The sequence below is a fragment of the Canis aureus genome, chromosome 1, assembly GCF_053574225.1.
Source record: "Canis aureus isolate CA01 chromosome 1, VMU_Caureus_v.1.0, whole genome shotgun sequence".
NCBI lineage: Eukaryota > Metazoa > Chordata > Mammalia > Carnivora > Canidae > Canis > Canis aureus.
The window spans coordinates 91,825,922-91,845,388 of NC_135611.1; the positions used below are offsets into that span (position 1 = coordinate 91,825,922).

At 41.6% G+C, this 19,467-nt stretch overlaps 1 long non-coding RNA gene across 6 annotated transcripts in view; it reads right to left on the bottom strand.

Moving 5' to 3' along the window:
• Window positions 1–19,467, bottom strand: part of LOC144319960 (uncharacterized) — a 150,373-nt gene that overhangs the window by 44,843 nt on the left and 86,063 nt on the right. For 3 of the 6 annotated variants that reach the window (XR_013385594.1, XR_013385586.1, XR_013385578.1), the window contains exons 1-3: window positions 11,070–11,329; window positions 2,200–2,608; window positions 117–344 (exon numbers count right to left, since the gene is read on the bottom strand). This is a non-coding gene — a long non-coding RNA (uncharacterized LOC144319960). Of the gene's footprint in view, window positions 1–116; window positions 345–2,199; window positions 2,609–11,069; window positions 11,330–19,467 lie in introns of those variants that run through there. The other 3 variants (XR_013385590.1, XR_013385581.1, XR_013385599.1) reach the window with 2 other exon arrangements.

Below are 19,467 nucleotides of genomic sequence, written 5' to 3' on the forward strand. Positions count from 1 at the left end.
AGTTAAGATATATTTGACAGTTCACATAGAAATTAATTTAAAAATGCATGGCTGTGCTCTAACATTTGTTGGGTTTCCCACATAAGTATTATTTTGACGTGAAGTTGCATACTTACATTCAACTGGGCAACTGAGACAATCTGGCTAATTTTCCATGTTTTCTCTGCAGATATGCAGTGCAGGTAACATCCAAAAGGACAGAATTTCTTGGAGGAGATTGTCTTTTCCAAAAATGGCCACATTAATATTCCAGTCCTACATATTCTTGCAGAACTTGCCCACTAAGAGAGGTAGACTCTAAGTTTCTCTCCCCTTCTTGGTCCTGGTGATGTTTTGTGACCACCCTAAGAGAACATGGAGAAAAGATATTGTGTGACTTCAAAGGTTAGGGTGTAAGAGGTGCTATAGCTTGAACCTCGCCCTTTTTTGGGACCTTCACTTTTGGGAGACAAGCAGCCACATGGAGGTGCCACATATTGGTACTGCAGCCACAGCCAGAATCCACTGCCAACCCAGGAGTGCCCCTTCAGATAATGCTACTCTGCAGGCTTCTAATTCTACTTCTTAACTGTGCTTGATGCCAAATACAAGGGATATAATGTCCCCACCAAGCTCCACCAAAATTGCAAACCTATAAGCGAAATAAACACAGTCATTATCTTAAGCTACTGTTTTGGAGTCTTTTGTTCTATACCAGCTGGAATACTTCTGTCACTAGTTAAAGTCACTTTTCACCAGGAAAACAATTTAACAATCAATTAGTAATGATTCATATATTGTGATATAGGATTCTCTCATAATAACTGCCTTGTATCCTCTATGCATTTGGTCACTATTTGGCCAACATAATGTGAAAGCTATGCTTGATTCACTTGGGCATTGTAAATTCTCTCTTAAAAAGTTATAAAATACATATTCATAAAAATTCACATTTTACAGATTTTTAGTAAAAAAGAAACAGAATGTCCTACATATTTCTGAGGTTCTCATACAAAATCCAAATCCTTCTCCACCCAAACATCTTAGATTTTTCCCCTCTAGGTCATTAGTTTCTTTTTATCATGTTAAAGTAAGCCTAATGATGATAATTATTATCAAGCTATGAATATGATGGTTGTTACCATTTTCTATGTGCCAGGCAATGAGGAATATGGGTAGCTGGAAATGATATGATGGGAGTATTTATACCACAGACATTGGCAAATACAAAGAATCAGGGCTTTTGTTTTGGGAAAACCAGTTGTTAAATTTACCATCAGAGACCCTGTTTCTCTTTGCTTATTAATACCTCTCCAGAACCTAGGACAGTGTGCAGCAAATGTAAGCTTCTCAAGTGGTTGTTGAACAAATGAGTGTCACAGGCTCAGACAAAATTCCAGCTGTTGCACTTCTAAAATGAATGTGACCTACCAGTTTTATGAACGAGCATGCTTCTAAAATGCAGCTTCTAATTATTCTTTGTTTTCAGGCATTTCATTTGGAGAACTACTCTCTCTGTAGGTCACCGGAGCCAGTGACACAGTTGAAGTGTTCAATTCACAGAGAGACACAGTTGGCCAGCAGTCAACTTATCATGGTGAAAATGAATTCAAACCTCATAACCAAAAAGTATCATCCTTCTCATCTCTCTTACCAGCTTTTGTAATACTCAAATGTTTTTTCAGGAGTGACCTAGTCAAGAAAAAAATTAAAAGGAACATATACAGAAGTCCACATGTACTATGGGTATATGTGCGCATGCACGCACATGTGGCATATGTAGACCTTTTTGGATAAATCTACATATATAATAAATACCTTCTTTAAATAAAAATGGTAGGAGGGTTGGTGGGAGATGGAGAAGAATGTGTGAATAATGAAATATAAAAAGGAGAGCAACCCAGACCTTGTCAGAGGAAAGAAATCATATCTGCAAAATGGTTGCCTCCAAAATTAACTACTCAGATAAATATACGCAACACATGCACTTCAGGCCTAAAACACCCAAGGCAATGTGGTAACGATCAGGTAGGGGACAAGAGCTTTCCTAAAGAGCCAAACTACGGACATTATTTAACCATCATAACCTGCTCCAGGTTTCAGGTCATTGACAATAATTATGATTTGTAGAATGATAAATGTCTATATGGCACTTCCCCAAATTCCATCTCTGTTTAAAATGCAAATGCTTTCCAAAGCAGATTTATCTTTTCAATTAACCTTCTCATGGGTTCCAAGAAAATCTTTGGGGGCAGGCTGGATATGAGGAGATGAAGGATAGTGGTATCAGTATTGATTATCCTTTAAGGCTGATCCCTTCCAATGTTGGCCTAACACACAGGCATCTAGTTGAATTCTTTCTTCTTTCCTTTATTTTCTTGCAGTTCCAGAAAATGTTAGAAATCTTTTGTTTCTATGAAAAAAAACTCATTAGGGTACTATAAATAATGGTGTAGCTTTGGTAAAATTCATACATCACCACTGGAAAGCAGATATTCTCTGATTCCTTGCTTTTGGGATTTATCAATAATTTCCACCACTGAAAACACAGCCATCATTCTGGTAGCATTTCCAAAAGCAAAGGCTCTGGAGAAATCCATGCAAGTCAGGAGAAAGCTTTGTATTCCCCCTGTAGAATTCAAAGAGGATGAATTAAAGGGAGTGTCTAAGAAAATTTCTAGCATTACAAAGCCTTTTCAGATCAGCAAAATAAATTAACTTACCAAGAAATCTTAAATGGAAGAGTAGAAAAATCAAATCAAAACAGGGCACAATGTGAAAATCCAAGGATGAATTAAAATTAGAAAACCTGTTCGTATAATTCACTAAATTAGAAGTCAAAAGAGAGAACCAACTTTCTCCTCCTTCGCATTCTATCCCCCTTCTCATCCTTTTGCAAATAGTTTATTCCAAAAGCTATTAGCTAGGTCCCAAAAGAAGTGAGCATATGGTGTGAACATAGCATGCATGGGGAGAGGGCAGAGGTGGTGGACCAAAGATTGATTTTACTCAAGGGTTTGATCACACAGGTAACTATATTAAAGATAATAGAAGGCAGATTTTTTTACTCCTAGAGAAGGGAGTTATAAACATGGAAAGGGAGAAAACTAGAATAAACCTATGTTGAACCTATGTTGAACTGGAGTAAAAGTATATAAACTCAGGGTTTCAATAGATGGATGGATGGATGGATGGATGGATGGATGGATGGATGGACAAATCAGAAGATCAGACATAAATGTACACATAAGCATACATACATTTCTCTAGCTCAGTCCACTAAGAGGGACTTAGAAGCAGTGACCCCCAAAGAGTAGTCAACATGCCAAGATGCCTGAGGACCCTGGAAGAAGTAGAGAATCAACAGCCAAATAAGAAATAGGCTCATTTTACTCTCTGATATTCAGACAAAGCTTGGAATGTTGTGATCAGAAGTACACTTAACAGATTCCTGGGACAATCCAGAAGGTCCTATGATTAACAGCTAAAGGAGATGAGATTTAATCTATTGAAGAATTAAGGGAAATATAAAAATGCTCTTCAAATTTCCAATGGCTGTCACAAGACAGAGAGATCAGGTTCATTATCTCAGGGGTTCCAAAAATAGAACAAGGACCAATGCACAGAAATTTCCCAGATAGCATCTAGGCACTAGAAAAACTATTCCAACAATTAGACTTGCTCCACAAAGGAGGAGGAGGTGAAGCACGCTTATAGGTCTTCCCTCGGAGGCTTCTAATGACTCATCAGGACTGTTGCAGTGTAGATTCCAGCCATGATAAAGAACTGTACTAAAGGGACTCTGAAGACCTTGTAACTCAAAATGAGACCCATGGACCAGCAGCACTGATATCACCTGGAAGCTTAATAAAAGTACAGATTGTTGCTCCCACCCCTAGATGTAATGAATTAGAACATGTACACTAAAGAGTGAGAAGCAGACCTTTAAGATATCTTCTCACTCTCAAGTTTCTCCACTTAGCTTTTCACAATCTCCTTTGGCTACTCCTCTTTACCTTGCATGACCTCCTAAATATCCATTTAATAATTAGTTACTAAAGGCAGGAGGCCTGAGGATGATTTAGGATAGAATGGATATAATGAGCTTCCAAATTATTATCATCTGATAAATGATTATACAGTTGGCCACTGAACAATGCAGAGGTCAAGGGCACCAACTCTCCACAGTTGAAAATCCATGTGCAACTTCTGACTCCCTCAAAACTCCATGGATAGCCTGTTGACTGGAAGCCTTACTGATAAACAGCAAATGCATATTTTGTATGTTATCTGTATTATATACTGTATTCTTAAAGTGAGCTAGAGAAAATGTTAAGAAAATCTTAAAAGCAAATACATTTATAGTACTATAAAAAAACATCTGCATATAAGTGGACTGGTGCAGTTCAAACCTGGGTTGTTCAAAGGTCAACTATTTTCCTTATTGGTGGGAATTTGGGGGTAAGAAGTGGTCCCATTGAAGGTCAGTGGTAGATAAATGGGTGTGAATGCAGTCATGTCTACTCTCTGTGGGCCCAGTGAATGAGAATGTATGAAAACTCTCACTTTCCTCTAGATTCTCATTCATTAGGCCCATACTCCGGAGAGCAATTTTAGGCTGCTGTCAATTCTGTAGGACTATGTGTAGAAGGGAAAACAGCATTCTCCCATCCAAGCAGCATATGTGCCTGCATTAGTCCTATCTTCCAGGATAGTCCTACTCTTGTAGAGACATAAACTTCCAACTTTCAACAGCTGATAGTCTAAAACTTCAAACAAAGAGTGGAAACATAATCAGACCTTATGTATAAGACAAGAACCAGGGAATTTAATTACTACTGGTTGTTAAATGGTGGCATACCAAGCCTCACCTCTTGGGCAGCTTCATCATCTTCCAGTCCAACTCATAATAAGTTAGGCTGGAGAACAACCAACTGTTTCCAGGGCTCCTCCTTGACACCACACTTTCCTGGCTTTCCTTGTTACCTCCACCTAGAATATATTTCAAGATGTGTCCTTACCTGCACTATCTCTGCTCAACCTTTAAGACTCAGCTCAGGATGCATCTGCTCCTCCAGAGAGCACTCCTTCCCTCCAGGTTGCATCACATGCGGCCCATTTGGGTTCTCACAGCACCCTGTATCACCCGAGACCAGTGCTGTCCAATAGAAATACAACAGGAGCCACACTAATTTAAATTTTCTGGTAGTACAGTTTTTAAAAATGAAAACAGATGAAATTAATTTTAATTATTTTTTTGGTAAGGAAGAAGTTAAACAGTCACCATTTGTAAATGACATGACATTATACATAGAAAAGCCTAAAGATGCTACTAAAAACTATTCAAAGAATTCTATAAGGTTGCAGGATACAAATACCTAGATATCAGTTGCATTTCTGTACACTAACAAGGAAGTAGCAGAGAATGAATATAAGTAAACAACTCCATTTACAATTGCAACACAAAGATAAAATATGTAAGAATAAGGAGGTGAAAGACCTATGCTCTGAAAATTATAAAACATTAATGAAAAAAACTGAAGGTGACACAAACAAGTGGAAAGATATTCCATGCTCATAGTTTGGAAGAACCAATCTTGTTAAAATGTCCATACGACCCAAAGAAATACACAAATTCAGAAAAGGCCCTATCAAAATACCAGGAGCATTTTTCACAGAACCAGAACAAATAGTACTGAGATTTGTATGGAACCACAAAAGATACCAAATAGCCAAAGCAGTCTTGAGAAAGAACAAACCTAGAGGTTCCACACTGCCAGATTTAAAGATATACTAGACCTCTAGTATCAAAACAGTATGGAACTAGCACAAAAACAGACATGTCAATCAATGGAACAGAATAAAGAGCCCAGAAATAAACCCACAATTATAGGGTCAATTAATCTATAATAATGGAGGCAAGAATATACAAGGAAAAGACCGTCTCTTCAATAAATGGTGCTGGGAAAACTGGACCATTTTCTTATGACATACAAAACAGTAACAAAACACAAACCTCAAAATCAATTAAAGACCTAAATGTGAGACTTGAGACCATGAAAGTCCTAGAAGAAAACATAGGCAGTCATCTTTTTGACATTGGTCTTAGGAGACATACTAGAAAAATGTGCTAAGGCAAGGGAAACAAAAACAAAAATAAACTACTGGGACTATACCAAAATAAAATTATTGTGCACAGCAAAGGAAACCAACAAAAAAGAAATTTTTGCAATGGTATTTGCAAATGATATACCTGATAAGGGTTAATATCCAAAATATAAAGAGAACTTATATACTTGGCACAAAAAATAATCTGATTAAAAATGGAGAATATGAAGAAACATGTCTCCATAGAAGACATACAGATGGCAACAGACGCAAGAAATGATGCTCAACAGCACTCATCATTAGGGAAATGTAAATCAAAACCACAATGGAGTATCACCTTATACCTGTCATAATGGCTAGAATCAAAAAGGCAAGAAAGAGCAACTGTTGGTGAGAATAGGTAGAAAAAGAAGCCCTCGTGCACTGCTGGTGGGAATCTATACTGGTGCAGCCACTGTGGAAAAACAGTATGGAGGTTCCTCAAAAAATTGAAAATAAAAACACCATAGGATCCATTAATTCCACTGTTAGGTATTTACCCAGAGAAAAAGAAAAGACTAATTTGAAAAGATATAGGTGCCTCTATGTTTGCTGCAGCATTATTTACAATAGCCAAGATAGGGAAGCAACCCAAGTGTCCATGGATAGATTAACAGCTAAAGAAAATGTAGTGTGTGTATATAGCAACAATACGGATGGTCCTCGAGGGTATTAAGTGAAATAAGTCAGAGAAAGACAAATACCATATGATTGCAGTTAAATATGGTGTCTACAAAAAAGGAACAAACAAACAGTAGAAATAGACCTATAAATAGAACTAACTGGTTGCCAGAGGGGATGGGCAAAATGGGTGCAGGGGAGTGGGAGGTTCAGGCTTCCAGTTATGGAATGAATATGTCACAAGGGTATAAGCTACAGCATAGGGAATATGGTCATAGTATTGTGATAGCATCCTATGGTGACGGAGGGAAGTTGTAATTGTGGTGAGCACAGCGTAACACAGACTTATTGAATCATTGTGTTGCTCACCTGAAACCAATGCAACATCGTGTGTCAACTATACTTCAATAAAAAAAAAACTGTATTATGTATTTTATTTAACCCAGCATACCCAGAGTGTTATGGTTTCAATAGGTAATCAAGACTACCCTGGTCATTATTAGAGATTTTGTGTTCTCTTATCAAACCAAGTCTTAAAAATCCAATGTGTATTTTATAGAGAGGGAATATCTCAATTTAGTCTCAGCAGCTACATGTGGCTAATAGGGACTAATCAGACTGCCCAGTCCAAACTGAAAGAATCTGGGGTGCCTGGGTGGCTCAGGCGGTTTGAACGTCTAACTCCTGATTTTGGCTCAGCTCATCTCAGGGTTGTGAGATGGAGCCCAGCAGTGAGGTTCAGTGCTGGGTGTAGAGACTGCTTAAGATTTTAAGATACTCTCCCTCTGCCCCTCCCACGCACCCATGCGTGCTCTAGCTCTAAAAATAAAAATAAAAACCTGAAATAATCTACTTACAGGTTTGCCTTCCCTACTAGAAGGTAAGCTACTCAACGGCAAGGTCCACATGTGTCCTGTCAGTGCTCAGCATGCCCTGAGCCCTCAGTAAACGTTTGCTCAACTGAAGTGACCCGATGGTATTCTGAGAGAAGGTGGAATTTCAGCAGCTGCTCAAATTAAGAGCAGCTTTACAGGTACTTATAATAATTATGATGAGAGGAATAATAGCTAATATCTTTGTCTTGGGCCATGTTCTGTGTTCTTTAGATGCATTAGCTCATTCATCCTCACAACAACCCCATATACTATGTACCATTATTACATCTACTTTATGGATAAAGAAACCTACCCCCAATCATCTAGCTGCTAAGTGGAAGAATGAGGACTTAAAGAAATCATTCTAGAAAAACAAAGGACATGGCCACTAAACACACACACACACACACACACACACACACACAATAAATAAAAAGTTGGAAAGAAACTATATTTGCAGACGTGATAACCCCGCCCCAATAGGTAAGCTTCTCTGGAGTCTCCTTTACCAGCCCCCACAGCATCTTTTCCAGGGCTCAGTGACCTGCTGCGTTTTGCCTTATCCAGGGGGGACCTATCTCCAAGGGTTTGAACCAGCCTTTCCTGTCTTGAAGTTTAGTATCTCTCATATTTGTCTCCTAAGTTGTGCGCGTTCTCCCTCTTGTGTCAAACCGGCAGAGCTTTTCACCAACAACTTTAGTGAGTCAAATAACCTTTCTCTACCTCAACTTCTTGTAGGATATGGAGGGACAGAGGGAGATAAATTGTTCCCCTGCACCTGCTGTCCCCAGAGGGCCTGGCGACCCCACTGCCGTGGCCACTGGGCGAGGGAAGCAACCCTTACTGATATGTGTACTTTTGTTTAAGGCAATGAGGTTAAACTGTACTTAAGAAAAATGATGCAGATTTCAAATTTGGCAAGGGCGGCGGTGGGTGGGAATGGGTGGTGATGTGTGTCCAACGATTCCATTATCTCTAAGCCACAGAAACCAGAACCACATCTGGCAAGGAAACACAGGCGGAGAGGTAAGAACAGATTAGGGGAAGCCTCGAAAACAGGCAGCCACGATTGGACTTCACATGGTGGGGAAATGAAGATCCCTGGAGGGTTTCTGAGCCTGGGAGTGATGTGATGAAAACAGTGATTAACGAAGACGAAATGCAAGCATGACCAATTGAAGGGAAGGGCTGCAATCCAAGAGGAGGCAGACATCCAGGCCCCGGGAGGTGTGGAGAGCCAGACAGAAAACAAGCCTAGTAAGGAAGGAATCCATGATTCTACATCAATTAACATCTGCCCACCCTGAAGTCACTTTACTACCAACTCACTACTAGTCTTTTTTTTTTTTCCTTCTTCTTCTTTGTATGACCTTACTATATTTGGAAAGACAAAAATAAACCTGTGAGCTGAATAGTGTCTTGAAACTGGTAATAAAATTTCATCTCTGTGACTATAATGGTTTAACTGGATGTGTGCCCCACGGGACAAATGAGCTTCATCGTGAGCATGTGGGACAGTCTGAGGGGCAGAAATGGGGCTCGGAAAAATGTATAGTAGGCCCTTATTCACAGAATGAACAAACAGGATGAAGAGAGAATAATTTCAAAGAGCAGCCTCAGGTGGATGAAGGCCAGATGACAGAAGAGAAATGACTGGCCCCAAGGTGGCACCTGCAGCTGGAGAGTGCCCTGGACTCACTGCCCTTCAGGCCTGAGACCATCGTGTCCCACGTCAGCACCCATGGTGGCAGGAGGGCCAGGCTGCCCGTTAAGTGGGCCCACATGGCTTACCAGAGCCCTACATCCTAAACTGCCTCGTTCTTTAGTTCTGGCTGCTAGTTTAAATGGTCCAGAGACTCCAAAGTTATTTTAATTCAAGTTTAGATCTGGAAAGAGCCTCAGAGAGCATCTAAAGCCATAGTTTAAGGATATTTTCAAGCTGCGTACCTTTTTTTTCCCCCAATTAAATCTAATGGAAATACAATGGAGAGATACCAACATGGAATCCTTTGGAAGGAACTATGGGGCAAGGCCTAGGAGTCCATCTACTCATTTTGTCCCCTTCCCTGCTCTAACCTCTGTTCCCAGCTGACACGCATTGAGGCAGATCCTGAAGTCCTCCCCAGGCCCTGGGGGCTGAAGAGAAAGCAGTCTGCAAAATACTGAAGACTCTAGTATTTTTATTTTGTTTTGGCACGTAGTGACAGATGAGAAATTAAAAGCCCAGAAAGTTAAAACAGAACTTCCATTTTCCAGCCATAGGACACACGAAAATGACCTGAAAAGCCTCCTTCTAGAATCTAGAAAGCCTCCTTCTTTAGCTAGAATGCTTGCTAAATGCAAATATCCATTTCACTCACAAAGGAACTCACAAAGACTTAATAAACTCAACTTGAAACTGGGTATAACCTACAACTCAACAATTCCACATGTCTCAGGACAGTATTTATCCAATTCTTAGTGGATATGGGTCAGAGGATCATTTCAGTAAATTGTAACCAACACATTTTTTAAAGACCAGGCTAAACTGGATTGTAATTGAATAGAAAATAAGGGTATTGGGGCCCCTGGGTGGCTTATGTCTGCCTTTGGCTCAGGTCGTGATCCTGGGGTCCTGGGATCAAGTCCTGCATCGGGCTCTGTGCAGGAAGTCTGCTTCTCCCTCTGCTATGTCTGCTATGTCTCTGCCTCGTCTCTCTGTGTCTCTCATGAATAAATAAGTAAAATCATTTTAAAAAATAAGGAAATAGGGTATTATGTCCTAGGGTATTATTTTGAGAAACTTTAATTCTACATATATGTGTGCACACACACAAATGTAACACATGTGCTCAGTGTCTGCGTAAAGTGTATCTTTAACTGTGTGTGTAGACAAAACATCTTGAAAAAAAGGCTATCTTAGAGAAACTTTTGTACATTAGTATAGGGACTATATAACACACTCACCAGAACATTATTTATAATCCTGAAAAATTATAAGTAATCTAATTGTGCATCAACAGGAGGATAAACATATGGTGGTCTGTCCACGAAACATTATACCACAGAGCAGTTAAAACGAATGGACCAGAGCTATGTTGCTGAAATCTAATGTCAAATTGGGGGGGGGGGGGGGAAGCAAGTTGCAGAACATAAAGTATGCTGCCATTTATTTAAGGTTTTAAAACATGCAGAATGCCAGTACCTTGTGTTGCAAGATGCTGGTGTCTACAGAAGTATGCAGATTCAGGACACTGTTCGTATCTGGGGTGGGGAAAAGGAAATGGGATCAAGGAGGAATCTACCAAATACTCAACTAGGTCTGAAATGAGCTGGTCAAAATGTTAGGATTGTTGCCTGGAACTCAGTAGTGGCACTCAGTTTTGTTAAAGCATTATCCCTACCTCTTGTTGTTGATTTAAAAAAAAAAAAAAAAAAAAAAAAGTACTGTAAGTCACATGTACTCACCGAGACCAGATGGCTGATTGCTAGGGTAATCTGGAAGAAACCCAGGGCAGGACCCTGATTCCCAATCCAGTTGTCTTTCCACACAGCTCCCAGTTCATGATCTGTTTGTGAATGAAGGATTTGCATCATTTTGGTCCTAATCTTAATAATTTATTTTTACCTGAGAGAGATTGCTCCCCATAGCCCACCCCGGCCACATCTGCTCTGGCTAGAAATAGCACAAAGCTCTCTCACTCTGTGAGGCTGAGCTGTTGTTTCACAGTTTGTATCTTGGCTCTGTTTTCCAGCCCTGCTCATGCACTGAAAAAAAAAATGCTGAGCCACTGAAAGGTCAGTAGAGAGATGATCTAAACAAAAAAAGTATAAGCAAAAAAAGAGACAGGGGAGACGGAGAATCAGCTTTGCATGAGGGAATACACAAAATCACAGGAAGCGATCAAATTCAAGTCAGAATATCTCTGAGAAACCATAAAACAAACATGGGGCGTATTTTAGATGACAGGAGGAAGTTGAAATAGTAGCCTTTTTATAGCCGTTAAGCACAAATACACAACCTAACGGGAGTGGGTTCATTAACTTTTTTCCTAGTCTACAAAAACCAGACAAAGGATGCCTTGCCAAGGACCGGAGAATCGTAAGCAGGGATTTATTGCTCCTTGGAAAAGTTCAGGGCAGTGGTTTTTATCATTGGATCTTTCGTACTCTGCAAGTTACATAAGAGGCTCTTGTCTTTTTTCTGTAAACATAACTTCCAGATGAGCTTTAGCTTCTCAGGTGGGCCAGCTAAGGCCTTCTGCTGGTGGAGGAGAGACAGTCACTGAGAAGATACCCTTGTAGTAGAGGGTCTGCAACACATCACTCTCCAGAGTCAAGCTGTGAACTGTACGTGAGTGTATCTTTATATATTGCTCACCCTGGGATGCCTACCAGCTGTCAGGAACTGTGAACCAACTCTTTTCAAGCTGCCAGAGAAAACTCAGATCTGTGAAAGAATTCCTTCCGTGGTGTGCAGAGCAAGCAGAGCAGCCACTGACATTTATTGAGCACTGCCTCTTCTAAATGCGTTACCTCATCTAGTCTTCAACCACCTTCCCAGGAAGGTACTACTGGGAGCCCCATTTTACAAGTAAGAACATTAAGACAGCGCAAGGTGAAGAGATAGAGGTCTCAGGTCACCTGGAGTAAGTGCTAAAGCCAGGATTATGGACAGAGCCAGCGGGTTCTTACGGCCTGGGCTTTTATGTGCCACACTGTGTCTGGAAAGTGGCATTTAAAGTAAGTAGATGACAGCACTAAGTTACGCTAGGATCCATGGGCTCCTGCCTCAGATACAGGGGCTCTAATAGGGAAGTATTCACCTGCCAAGGTGAGGGTGGTTCGCTAAATTCAGAATCCTCTCCTTAGAGCTTCAAGCACCTGAGAACACCTGCTCCTAACACCCGAGGACACCTGCTTCTAGCACCTGAGGACACATGCTGTGTATCCCACCTTGCCTAAGTCATGGCTAATTTCTGCTTTGTCTCTAGACCCCCAGAGGACAAAAGCAGAGATGGACTTGGAAATGCTATAAAAACAAAACAAAACAAAACAAAACAAAACAAAACAACAACAACAAAAAGAATGCCTAAGCTTGAGTTCACTTCTGCTACTTACTAAATGGATTCATTTCCTTCACTTTCCTTGTCTGTAAAATGGGAAAAAAATGAATGCCCATTACATAGAATGGTCAAACCAGACAGAGGAGCAAAGAGCTTTATACACATCGGTGACGTGGGGTTTTTTTTTTTTTTTTTTCTTTTTGCATGTCAAGGCAGCACATTACAACAAAATGCTGTGAACATCTGAGAAAGATCTATGTGGATCTCAAAGAGTTTTTGTCCTTTTTTTTTTTTTAGGATTTTATTTATTTGAGAGGGAGAGGGAAAAAGAGTGAGAATATGTGAGCAGGAGGAGAGAGAAGCAGACTCCCCACTGAGCAGGGAGCCTGATGCGGGACTCATTCCCAGGACCCCAGGATCATGATCTGAGCTGAAGGCAGACGCTTCACCAACTGAGTCATCCAGGTGCCCCTCAAAGAGCCTTTCTCTGTAGTGTGAATATTAGCCTTGGTCAGGTCATCTCCCCGCCTTTTCCCAATCTTAAGAGGAGGGGTATTAGTCCCCAGAGTCTCTTCTACATTTTGATATTTTGTGATTGAACCAGGGTTTCTAAATGGTAGTTTGGGCCAGCTTGCCTTCCTAAGGTGAACACTCATTACATTTCTGGGGGCCTATTAATGACATAGGACCCCAGAGGATATCTAACAGCCCAAGGATCTAATTACCACGGTTCTAACTGCCCCCGAGTTCAAGTATTAGAGGAAAGAGAATTGGAATCTCTCCTGGAACTAGATGAATATCTGGTTCAGCTGGCAACCTGCTAGAAGCTGGGGAGGAGGCATCTCATACTTTTGTTCTGGGCAATGCCAGATACATAAGGGAATGCAGGGCAGGAGGACTCTGAGGGAGCTTCTAGCCTCATGACTTCATGTGACTGCCTCACTGATAAGTATCACTTGAAAATGATGTCAGCCATGACCAGTCATGACAGGCTGGAGTCACAGTGGGGGGGGCCCTGCCAGGCTTCCTGCCTCACTGCATTGGCCTTTCCACAGGGAAAAAGGTCAAGTGTGGTGACTGTAACTCCAGCTGGTGACTGGGGCGTTGTGCTGAAACAGCTGTGTGCCCGCTCAACTCTCTGCCAGTCCTTCCAGAATGGGCTTGATGCCATTTCCCAAGGAGGCCAGGCCCCTGGGGAGCGTCAGTGTGGTAGCTGAGCATGACGGGTCCATTCTCGTTAGGAAAGGGGGTCAGTCACCCTGACCCCGGTCTATTAAGCAGACCCTCCCCAGCCGTCCCATTCCCTGGGCTCTCAGAGCCTGCAGCAGAGGATAGGAAAGCCACGTGTGACAGGAAGCCCCGTCAGCAGCCTGGAGATGCCTCACGAGGCCGTGGGCCGAGTGGCCGGAACGGCTGTGACGCGAGGAGCAGGGGCGGCCTCCGCATCCCCTCACCGCGGACGCCCCGTAAGGATTCTCGCTGTCTCCAGCAGGCCACGCTCATTCCTGCCCAGGGGCCTGTTCCTCTTCCTCAAGAAGCCTGGGTCTCGTCTACACAGCTAGCTCCCTTCCACAACTCAACTCTCACCTCAAGTATCACAGTCTCAGGCCACACACACCCGTCCCACAACTCCCTCCCCCCACTGCAATACTCCTTTCCTGTTTCATACAGAACTTCTCATTATCTCAAATGATTCACTTCATGTATTTTTGTTTATTGCCTTTTCTCCCTGTAGGGAAACGAGAGCCAGCATCTTCCCCACCCCCTCTAGCCAGTCCACAGCACTGGGGAAAATATCTGACAGGTAACACGGGATTAATAAAATTACTATAATTAGTTAACATGACTTGATTAACTCTATCTAGGACAGGTGTGTACTGGCACAAAGAGGATTTCCCTCTCTGTGCTCTGCAGCCGTGGTGAGGTCTCAAGGCTCCAGGGTGGCTTTCCTAGACACTTTTGAATATCTTCCTGTTAAAGAGCTGAGACTCCTACTCTGATCATTGGGGCTGGCTCCTGACAACTGTATTTATACTATGGAACTTTTCACTTAGAGATTTTGGTTGTAAGTATATTATATGTAGTGCACTGTGATTTCAAGTACCAGGGAATCATTTTTCTCAAGTACAAGAGGTGTTTGGTCTAGGGTTGGTATGAAAGCTCAAACACAGAAGGACCTTGCTCTTTCTCCTTTGCACCCTCTGTTCCTAGCACACAAATTTCTTCTGGTGTTTGTCACGTTATGGTCACAACACGGCTGCTGCATCACCAGCCATCATGTCGGAATGCCAGAGAAGGGCAAAGCAAAGGAAGAAAGAGTTATGCCACATGATTCTGGCATTCCTTTTTTACTGAGAAGACAAAAGCTTTTCCAGCATCCATATCCAGCCTCTTCCTACTCACATCTCCTACATTAATCCTGAGTCACATGGCCACCTCTAGACCAGCTACTGACAAAGGACAATTAGATATCTGTGACTGATTTAGACTATCAACTATTCAGCCCCTGGGGCTGGAGAGAGGACCAACTTTCCTTGAGATCAAGATATTACCACTCTCTCCTGAACAACCGGATATGTCCTATATGATGGACTGGCATAGACATTTATCCCAAATGAGAGCTGAAACTCACAGAACCTGAGAGTTAGAGGCAGATACCTCAAGCTGTCATGCTTCTGGACTTTATTAAGATTGGGCTGTTCAATTTGTTTATTTTTTTATTTTTTTATTTTTTTATTTATGATAGTCACAGAGAGAGAGAGAGAGGCAGAGGGAGAAGCAGGCTCCATGCACCGGGAGCCCGATGTGGGATTCGATCCCGGGTCTCCAGGATCGTGCCCTGGGCCAAAGGCAGGAGCCAAACCGCTGCGCCACCCAGGGATCCCTGTTCAATTTGTTTAAATGCCATCATGTGCTTTCAAATATCTACCCCAAGTATCTTTTTTTCTTAAGGTAGCTCAAGAGAGTTTCTGTTATCAAACCAAAGGGTCTTTGTTACAGGAAAAATCTCATCACCAGCATCCTGCACGGCCTATCAGGATGCTGTAGGCTGTATACCAGTCATTCACAACTCCCTCAGCAGTGACATGGCTTTTTGTACCCAACACTCTGCTCCTCCTGAGGTGACCCAAACACTTAGACATTATGTCATCAGCCTGACAACCTCTTCCTCCCCCCTCTTCACCTTCAGATAGCATTCGTTGAGGTCCCAAGTGTCCAGGGAGGACTGCTGGGTCCTTCAGGCCTACGTGACAACAGACGGATGCAGGGCTACATAGTGACACCCACCCTGACCAGTGGAGGAACAGAGCGGAGATGTCACATCACAAATCCATGATAAAGGCCAAAAAATACTTCCTGCCTTCTGACTGTTAGCTCAATACTTTTTCCTTTTTTAAGCCATCTGATTGTCATCCAGGCCACACACATACACACACACTCATCCATACTCTCACAATTAAGAAAGAACCTCATGAGTGAAAAGCCTGGCCAGCCCGGCATACTATTCCATCCCTGCCAATAGCCACAAAGAATCTTTTGTGGGCGATTATAAGGAATGTCACACAAGTGTCTATAGGGATATCTCTGCAGAGCTCTTGCTCAACAATCTATGAACTTGATTGAAATTCTTTTTCAGCATATATATTGTTCTTCTATATCCCTCAACTAATGCAAGTTTTATATAGCATTTCTCAAAATGTGTTTCATTCAACTTACAGGTTTTACATTAATAAATGGCTCCATGATCAGATGACTTTGCAAGCACCCGATGAAAGAAAGTTAAATGGCTTCTTCATTGCAGGACAAGGCACAAGGCTTCAATATTCCAATATGCATGATGAGTAGCTAAGGAGGGATGGAATATGTGGCATCTTCCAAATCTGTTTCACCACTGAACGCTTTTTCCTTGGCGTATATTGAACAGCTGATGAGGCTTCGGGAGACACTGAGAAACAGAGGCATCCAAGGGGCAGATGCTAGAAATTACCTACCTCTTTTAACTGCCAAGAGGCATATTCTGTGACCTGGTTAGGTAGGGGTTGTCCAGAGCTAAGAGTACCCCCAGTGAATATACTAGATACTTAGGATGGCCCCTTCGTCAACTATGTGTAGAGTTCCACATCCCAGTTGCTGCCCTAGGTGAGAGGCACCTTGGTCTAGGAAGGGGTGCACTTGAGCTGATGATGTTTTGATGTTTTTCTCTGATCCCCAGGTTTCCCTCCTTCAAAATGAGCATGGTGCACCACATTAAAACAGGGAGAATGTGGTCATTACCGAAGAGTTCAACACCCTGTTATTTTTCTTCTGTTCCACCCTTTAATGAAAGCAATTTTCATTCATGCAAGGGTGAGCAAGCCACCCTGACCTTGGTGACATGGCACATAAACTAAAAACTTTTAAGGCTTTTTTTATTGTCTTGCTTACATCCATCTTCTCTAAAAAAAACGACTTGGCACAACATAACAAAAATATCTTTCTACAAATGTGCAAACATTTCCCTTAGTTATCTGGCACCGATGTGGCTGCCCCATAACCTTTAGATGCTTTAAGCATCTCTATGCTGATGAAATGATTTTAGGAGAATTAAATGCACGATTGGCAATGGTTCTGCCAAAGCCTCATCACGGGACATCTAGAAGGAAGGTGTGCTTCCTTGGAAGCCTTTGCTCCAGGGACAGAGAGATCCACATCAAACAGGGAAAATAACTAGACAAACACATTTATCATCACAGTGTGATGATATCAGCTGCAGTTTATGGGACAAGTCGAGGAGAACTTCATCTCTTGCTCCCAGGGTTCAGCATTAGCAGCCACAAAATGATAAAAAATTCATTACTAACCTCCAAGATGATTATTTTCAGGCTATGTTAATAAGCATCCTTACTCCTCTGAACTTACTTTGACCTGATATTCTCCTAAATTGAATCATTTAAAATGTCTGAGAAAATTGGAGATTCTGACCATACCTCTATATCCCACGTCCATGAAAGAAGAACACGTCTTCTCTGCAGCAAGGAGAATACAAATCTTAAAAGACACATGGTGCAAGAAGGGAAAAAACAAACAAGGGTATCTCAAGACTGAGGTTCTAGTCAGTGTTTGGGTAGCTCTAATTATGGGCTGAATTTTATTCCCCCTAAATTCACATGTTGAAGTCCTAGGAACTGGTACCTTAGAATGTGATTTCATGGGGTGCCTGGGCGGCTCAGTGGGTTAAGCATCTGCCTTAGGCTCAGGTCATGATCCCAGGGTCCTAGGATGGAGCCCCACATTGGGCTCCCTGCTCAGCGGGGAGCCTGCTTCTCCTCTCCTTCCTGGCTTGTGCTCTGTTGCTATCTCTGTCTCTCAAATAAATAAAATCTTAAAAAAAAAAAAAAAAGAATGTGACTTTATTTTGGAAATAGGGTCTTTAGGGAGGCAATCAAGTTAAAATGAGGTCATTAGGGTGGCCCTTATCCAATATGACTGGTGTACTTGGAAAAAGGGAAAATTTGGACAGACATACCAAGGGGGAAAATGATGTGAATAAACATGGGGAGAAGACAGCCACTGACAAGCCAAGGAGAGACACTAGGAGCAGATTTGTCCCTCCCAGCTCTCCAAAGGAACCAATCCTGCCAATACCTTGATTTTAGACTTTAAGTTTCCAGAACTTGGAGACAACCAATTTCTGTTGTTTATGCCACTCAGCTTGTAGTCCTCTGTTATGGTGGCCCGAAAACACTAATACAATGCATTCTCAGGTAACTCTCCTATCTAATATCTCTGGGTCTCAGTTTCCTCATCTAGAGCAGTAGGGGGCAAATGACCTTAGAAATTGCTTTTATCTCTAAAGGTTAATGATCAAGGATGAAGGTACTGCTCACCAATTCTCCTGAGATGTAATCATATACCATCTTGGGAGAAAAGCTTTCCTTCTTATCTGTAGATCAATGGATTATTATATACAGGCTGAAAGCATCTCTGATAATCTGGTCTGGCCATCCCAATTTACATTTCCCTAATGGCTTTGGAAAGCAAAATAAGGAAGAAAGGAGGCTTGAAGTAACTCCTATGAAAGGCAAACTTATAAATGTGTATCTTTTTAAAGACATTCATCATTTGGAAAAACTGGCTTGTGAGACATTCTAGAGGAGGTGCTGGGGTGGGCTCACATGAAAAGATCAGTAGCAAACATAATGCTTGTCATGGAAGGGAACGTGTTCTAGGCACCATTATGGAGCTTCTGAGTGCTACTATCCTGTTTTACTTTACCGATAAAACAGTTAATAACAATGCTTCTCTGCAACATTTATCAGCCTCTCATCAGAATGTATCATGTTGGTATAAATCATGGGCTATTACTGTATCTTCAAAGCCTGGAATTTAGTTTTCATGCCAGAACCATAATGGGTAAGAAGAGCATTTTGGCAATAGAAATCACAATTCCAAATACTATTAAATAGAACCGATGTCCTAATTCCCTTTCTCTTTCCCTTACTGAATATCTACTCTCCTGCCAAGGGCTATACCAAGATGAGCCTTCCATGAAGTGATTTTATCATTTTTAACCGAGGTGACCTTCTTAAGCGGCAGCTAAATGGCTGCTGTAGCATCCAGTGTATGAACACAAAATTCAACATACCTGACAAACAAATCTGGTGCTTATGTTAGTTAAGCCATTTCATTTCGCAATGAAATGGCTCACCCAAATCACAATCATTCAAATAAGGTTTATTTACTATGGAATTTTTTATAAAGGGGTACCCAAGGTATAAAAACAAACATAAGGAATTGTGGGGGCAATAGGCCAGGATCAA